Source organism: Pteropus alecto, unplaced genomic scaffold (genome assembly GCF_000325575.1).
Source record: "Pteropus alecto unplaced genomic scaffold, ASM32557v1 scaffold1158, whole genome shotgun sequence".
Classification (NCBI taxonomy): domain Eukaryota; kingdom Metazoa; phylum Chordata; class Mammalia; order Chiroptera; family Pteropodidae; genus Pteropus; species Pteropus alecto.
The window spans coordinates 5,746-13,518 of NW_006441449.1; positions in this window are offsets into that span (position 1 = coordinate 5,746).

Sequence of the window (7,773 nt, forward strand, 5' to 3'; positions counted from 1 at the left end):
TTTCAATTATATGTGAAATCTAACAAACAAAATAAGTGAAAAAACAGAACAGAAACCAACTCATAGATACAGAGAACATATTGATGGTTGCCAATTGTGGGAGGCAGGGATTTTGGAGGGATGGGTGAAAAAGGAAAGGGATTAAGAAGTACAAATTGCTAGTTACAAAATAGTTGTGGGGATAGTATAGCATAATGAATATAGTCAATAATATTATAATAATATGGTGTCAGATGAGTACTTTCTTAGGGTGATTACTTTGTAAGTTATGTAAATGTCTAATCATTATGTTGTACACCTGAAATTAATATAGTATTAAATATGAAGTGTAACTGAAAAATTAAAATATTATTTTAAAAAATGGTGAAAAACTTAAAGCTTTTCCTCTAAGATCAGGCATAACACAAGGATGCCCACTTTTGTCACTTTTATTCAACATAGTATTGGAAGTCCTAGCCACAGCAATCAGACAAGAAAAAGAAATAAAAGGCATCCAAATTGGAAAGGAAGTAGTAAAACTGTCATAATTTGCAGATGACATGACACTACATAGAGAGAACTTCAAAAATTCCACCAAAAAAAACAAAAAAAACAAAAAAACTATTAGAACCGATAAATGCATTCAGTAAAGTAGCAGTATACAAAATTAATATTCAGAAATCAGTTGCATTCTTAGACATCCATAATAAACTATCAGAAAGAAAAATTAAGAAAATAATTCCATTTACAATTGCATAAAAAAATTAAATAGCTAGGAATAAATGTAACCAAGGAGGTAAAAGATCTGTACTTGAAAAATTATGTCATTGAAGAAAGAAATTAAAGAAGATATAAATAAATGGAAACATTTACTGTGCTCATGGATAGAAAGAATTAACATAATTAAAATGTCCATACTATCCAAAGCAATCTATAGATTCAATGAAATCCCTATGAAAATACCAGTGGCATTTTCACAGAACTGGAATAAATACTCCTAAAATTTATATAGAACCATAAAAGACCCCGAATAGCCATAGCAATCTTGAGAAAGAAGAACAAAGTTGGAGGTATCACTCTACCTGATATCAAACCATACCACAAAGTTATAGTAATCAAAACAGAATGGGACTTGCATAAAAACAGACACATAGGTCACTGGAACAGAATAGAGAGACTAGAGAGCACAGAAATAAATCAACACCTGTATGGTCATTTAATCTATGATAAAGGAAGCAAGAATATACAATGGAGTAAAGACAGTCTATTCAATAAATAGTATTGAGAAAATTGGACAGATACATGCAAAAGAAAAAAAAAAAAGCTGGACCACCTTCTTACACTGTATACAAGAATAGACTAAAAATGAATTAAAGAGTTAAATGTAAGACCCGAAACCATAAAATTTCTAGAAGAAAACATAGGCAGTAAACTCTCTGATATTACTAACAGGAATTTCTTTTAAGATGTAGCTCCTTGAGCAAGAGAAACAAAAGAAAAAAAAAATAAACGGGCCTACATCGAATTAAAAAGTTTTTGTATAGCAAAGGAAACCATCAACAAAACAAAACAAAACAAAACCACCTACTGTTTGGGACAAGATATGCACTTATGATACATCTGATAAGGGATTAATATCCAAAACATATAAAGAACTTATACAAATCAACAACAAAAGAACAAACAACCCAATTAAGAAATGGGCAGAAGACCTGAACAGATACTTCTTCAAAGAGAAAACACAGATGGCTGGCTTAAGGTCACTAATCATCAAAGAAATGCAAATTAAAACCATAATGAGATCTCACCTCACACCTATCAGAATGGCTAGCATAAATAAATGAAAAAACAACAAGCATTGGTGAGGATGCAGAGAAAAGGGAACCTCATACATTGTTGGTGGGATTGCACATTGGTACAGCTGCTATGGAAAACGGTCTGGTGGTTTCTCATAAATTAAAAATAGATATACCTTTTGACCCAGCAATTGCACTTCTGGGTATTTATCCAAAGAAAACCAAAACAATAATTCGTACAGATCGATGCACTCCGATATTCATGGCAGTACAATTTACAATAGCCATGATATGGAAGCACCTAAATGCCCATCAACAGACAATAGGATAAAGAAATTATGGTTCATATATACAATAGAATATTACTCAGCCATTACATCAAATGAAATCCTACCATTTGCAATGACAAGGACTAGAAATTATTACGCTGAAGGAAATAAGTCAGACGGAGAAAGATAAATACCATATGATTTCACTTATATGAGTAATCTATGAAACAAAAGAACAAACTAATCAAAAACAGATACAAATAGAGTGGACAATTTGGTGAGAAACAGAGGGGAGGGGTTTTGGGGGCTAGGAGAAAGTTTAAGAAGTACAAATTAGTAGTTCATAGTTGGTCATGCGGATGGGGGGCAAAGCAAAGGGAATGTACTTAGCATTAATATGATGGCTAGGTGGAGGGCCAGGGGAGCATGGGAGCAATTGGGGTGATCGTTTTATGAACTGTATAGATGTCTAATCAATGTACTATATACTTGAAACTAATTGGAATAAAGAAATTTAAAAGAAAATGCATACAGAAAATTTGATCCTGGCAGTAGGACATGAACATAACATTTTCTGAGTTTCTTCAAATAAAGATTGATCGCTTTCATCTCATTATTGGGGGTAAAAACATTTTACATTCATTAAAATGTAAATTTATTCTGGTCTAATTCATGTTACCAAAAAAAACCAACAACAACAACAACAAAAAAACCATAGATGGTCCGTTCATTTAATTTTCACTGAAACTTATTCCATTTACTATATATAGATAGTATCTGTTGTCTGCCTTAGAAATCTTCAAGCCTTTCTTAAATAGGGACCAAAAATTCCTGAATTTTTTCCATGAAAAAGTAGCAAAAGACAAGTGATCAAACTCTGATTTGTTTCACCCAAACTTCCAACTTCTTTAGCCACAGAAACTTTTTGTAAAACAGTATCCATTATTATCCACTTTGAGAGATATTGCTCTATAATACACAGCACAACATTGTTGAATGTGGCTGGACCTCTAGGTGATCACAAAATGGAAGATTTGCAGCAGAGTAAAGAGATTGAATGAAAATATTAAAAAGTCTATTTTATCAGTGGAGATGTTTTCAAATTATGTTAGACCTGAATAAGCATATTCAACCATCTTTCTGCTTTCATAAAATGATTATACTGGTAAGTCATTTGTGGATGAGACATCCGTCACCCAGATAAGGATGTCATTAAAGAATATTAGCACTATAAGGGCATTATTGCCAAATCTCCCTGCTCAGGTCACTCTCCTTTCAGGACTTCCTTATCCTGTGAGATGGTCTTCAATTTTGTGATTTTATGAGATGACTTGAATTTCTGAGGAATGACTATACCAGCTGCCATCGTTTCATCCTTAGGTCTCTGTGAGCTCTGGTCAGGTCTCTGACAGCCTTGGTTGGCTAAAGCTAAGACCACTGTCACAGAAAACAAAATTCATATGCTTTGCTTTTCAAGTAGGATGATATTAATACCAGTTATTTACTTCTACCTCAAGATTGTAAAAGAAGGCAGTGGTAAACATGATTATAGAATATATGAACTGCATACTGTGAAACAGAGCTACTTAATAAAATCAACACCCCACAATTGTAGAGGATGATGTGTGTCCATCTGGACAACAAGGGACAAGAGTGGAAAAGAGTACCTGTCTTTAGATAAGCAGCTCTCGGTGGGGCCCTAAGCCTGACAAAGAGACACTTGGCCTGGGGACAACGATGGCCACAGCCACATAAGGCCAGGTAGGCCACAAAAAAATCATGAAGGAGAAATACTACTAGCCATGTCCAGATGCATCATTACCTCCAGTCACTGATCTTTTGTGAAAAATTCTTCTAAAGAAATACATATTTTTGTTCTTAAATAAAAAAAATAGTTCTGGATGCCTTCCCTGTAGGTAGTAGGGAATTTGTTTCCCAAACATCTCTGTTGGATACACTTTCGTTACAAAATTACTCAGAAAAGTGTTCATTCTCCTCCTGCCTCCCCAGGATCAATGTCCCCTAAAATGTCTGACCCACAATATCAAGGAACTCACTAGTAGGGAAACAGGTGCTACAATGTGATCTTGTTACCCGGGTAACTAAACTTGATTGCTTTACTTTTTCAGAGGATAACACAGTCAAGCACAGCAGTGATAGAAGCCAACGGGAACATGCTGTTTCTCTGTGGTCTCCTGTGAAATCTGGTCACTTCTCAGCATTAAAGAGTCTCTATAAGACACACTGATGGTGAGCCAGCCTCCAATCTGGGGACTCTTGTCTTTCCAGTCATTTCTCTGAAGCATCTAGAAGGCATCTCTCTACACAGAATCAGTTTCCACTTATCAGAGGTGTAGGAGTATAAAACACACTTGTCAGATGGCTCATCATTTCAATGATTTGGCTTTTAATTCTCAATTTGTTTCTGTTTCTAAGCTTTAGAGCTTTTCACCAATCTATAAGAAACATCTCGAAAAGGGCAGGTGACCCACGAATCTAAATACTTCCACTTAATATGACCTTAAGTCTGTTTTTCCTCCTTGAGGAGCTCGATCTGTTCTTTACTATCTCAAAATAGAGATTTTAACACAAAAATAATACACAAGTGATTCTCTCAAATCTTGTCCTTTTCACAGCTAATTCTTAACATATATTTTGAGTTTTGTAAAGAATGTAGAAAAAGTGGCAAATAACTTTATAGATAAATGTCAGTATTATATAAATAAATAATAATAGCCGAGCTTAAGTCCCTAAATTTACAAATTATATTAAATTTACAACCTTATATCTTAATTCTTTTACTTAGGAATGAGAAGTGCTCTTTTAATGAGCCTGTAAAAGTTGGTAACATAGTAAATCAAAAATGAAAAGAAAAATCTTATGAAAAGAAATGAAGAACTCTACAAGAACTATCTGATTCCATTGGAAAGAGCTATATAAGAATAATGGGTATATCAGAAGAGAAGGAGAAAGATTCAGGAAACTTATTTGAATAAATAATTGACAAGATTTTCCAAACCGATGGAAATTATTGCACATTGATATCTAAGAAGTTAATAGAACACCGAATTATCTCAATCCAAGAAGTCCTTCTCCAAGGCCATAATATTAAAGCTGTCAAAAATTAATGACAGAAAGAGATTTATCAAGGCATCCAGGGGAAAAAAGAGGGTATTTTATAAATTTCATTGGATTATCATTAGATATTTCATCATAAACCCTACAACTAAGAGAAAGTAGAATTAAATATTAAAAATAATGAAAGAGAGAAATCAACAGCCAATAATAATATATCCAACAAAGGTATCCTTTAGATATGAAGGAGAAACGAAGACAATTCCAGACAAAAGCTGTAGGAAGTTACCAGCAAAAGACCTGGATTACAAGAAATGCTGAAAAGTGCTCTTCTATCAGAAATAAAAAGATAAAAGGATAGAAAACTGCAAGTAAGATAAATAACAGACAGACAGAAAATAGGAAATTGCAACCCTTGTTCAGAAGAGGATATTAAATTCTTACATATAACATAAAGGTTGAAGGAGGTAAAAAAAATAATTTTAAAAAAGAAGACGATAGTTACTGCATTTAAAAATAACCTCACAGCATAAAAGAGATAAATTGTGAGCATAAAGGGAAAATTTGTGACAACAAAAATATAAAAAGGGAACAGGGAGAGAACTAAACTTGCACAGGTCAATGGCGATAAGATGCAATCAGAAGAAAAAGAATTGTTGTACATATTAAACTGTTTTTGCACAAACCTAACGGCAATCTCAAAACAAATATCTAGAAATTAGACGAGCAGCAAAAGAAAAGAGATAAAACAAAGGAAAAATTATTGAATACCATCATACTAAAAAAGCACACAGAAACACAAGGGCAAAGAAACAATGGGGACACAGAGCTACCTGAAAACAAAAGATAAAAAGGCTATAGGAAATCCTCATATATCGAAAATCACCCTAAATGTAAATGGAGTTAACTCACCAATTAAAAGGCATAGAGTAGTAGGATGGATCAAAAAACAAAACTTGACTATTTGCTGCCTTTAGGAGACCCTTCTCAGTTGCAAAGACAGACATAGCCTCAAAGCAAAAGGGTAGAAGATGATACTCCAAGCAAATGACATACAGAGAAAAGTGCTGTAAATTTACTTATATCAGACAAAATCAATTTTAAGATAAAAAGGTAACAAGAGGCAAAGGTGGACACTTTAATGATAATGGGGACAATATATCAAGAAGACATACCATTTATCAATGTATATGTACCCAGCCTGGGAACACTGAAAGACATAAAGCAATTACTAAGAGAACTAAAGGGAGAGACGGCTGAGAGTACAATTATAGCAGAGTACTTAAATATCCTATTGACATTAATGGATTGATCATCTAAAAAGGAAAATTAGTTGAGGAATTATCAACCTTAAATGACACATTAGACCAAATGAACATAATCAATATTTACAGAGTTTTTCATCCCAGAACACCAGAAAGTAGATTCTTCTCTCGTGCACATGGAACATTCTCTTGGATACACCATATGTTGAGGCACTATCTAGTTTCAAGAGATTTAAGAAGACTGAAATCATACCAAGCACATTCTCTGACCACAATCCTTTGAAACTAGAAATCAATTGCAAAAACAAATATGGGAAAACCATAAATATGTGGACACTAAACGAAAAGCTTCTGAACGATGATTGGGCCAAATAATAAATATAAGACCTCAAAAAATATACACAGAGACAAATGAATATAATAAAACATATCAAAAATTGAGGATGCAGCCAAAGAAGTGATAACAGGGAAGTTTATAGAATCACAGGACTGCCTCGAAAAACAAGAAAAATTGCAAGGAGAAAAATGGCGTAAATGACAAAGGCTCAGTTCATCCTTCTGGTGACCAAATCAATGTTGTGACAGAAACAAATAGCCAACAGCAAAGAAAAATCACCTGGGATCCAGATGAACAAGCCATAAAATTAGGGAGAATCTAAGAAATCACCTTGCAACGGTAGAAGGTAGGATGGGGCGAGGACACGAGCCTGCCCAGCCCTGAGTGGCTAAGTGGGACAGAGGCTATGGCAGTGGCAGCTGCAGACACCGCTTAAAGGGGCCGTGTCTGTGAGAAGACTTCTCAGTGACAGACCGACTCTCTCTGAGCACCAGTGCCCATTCAGCTGCGCAGGGAACACCAGGGATTTATAGGAGGACACTGAGTTGTCAGACTGAGGGCATAAGTGAGACTCACTCAGTATAGAGGTGCCGGTGGTATCCATTTTCCTCTGCTGAGCCCTCACGCATTCGAGTGAGAAGACTCTGCAGAATTATAGTGGGAGATGTCACCAAACTGCATAACAGAGATTGCTCTGCCCAGAAGATTCCCGGAAACTCCACCTCTCCCAACTCGCGGCCGGGCCACACCCACATCTAGGTATGTCCTCCCTTACTCAAGTGCCTTTTGCTGAGCAGTGCCTAGACTCACGCTGGTGGCAGCTGGCCTTGGTTTATGGTGTGGTGTGGCGAGGGAACTACAAGCACAGCATCTGTAATTTTCTTGCTGAACCTTAACAGGTAGCCCCAGAGGGGCACAGGCTTAAGCTAAATTTGGCCTGCAGGACTGGGCCTCTGGACACCCACTACACAAATCCACACTAATAATACCGGGAGATTTAGGAGGTTTGCTTAGTACGTAGAAACAGACACAGAAAGGCAGCCAGAACGGAA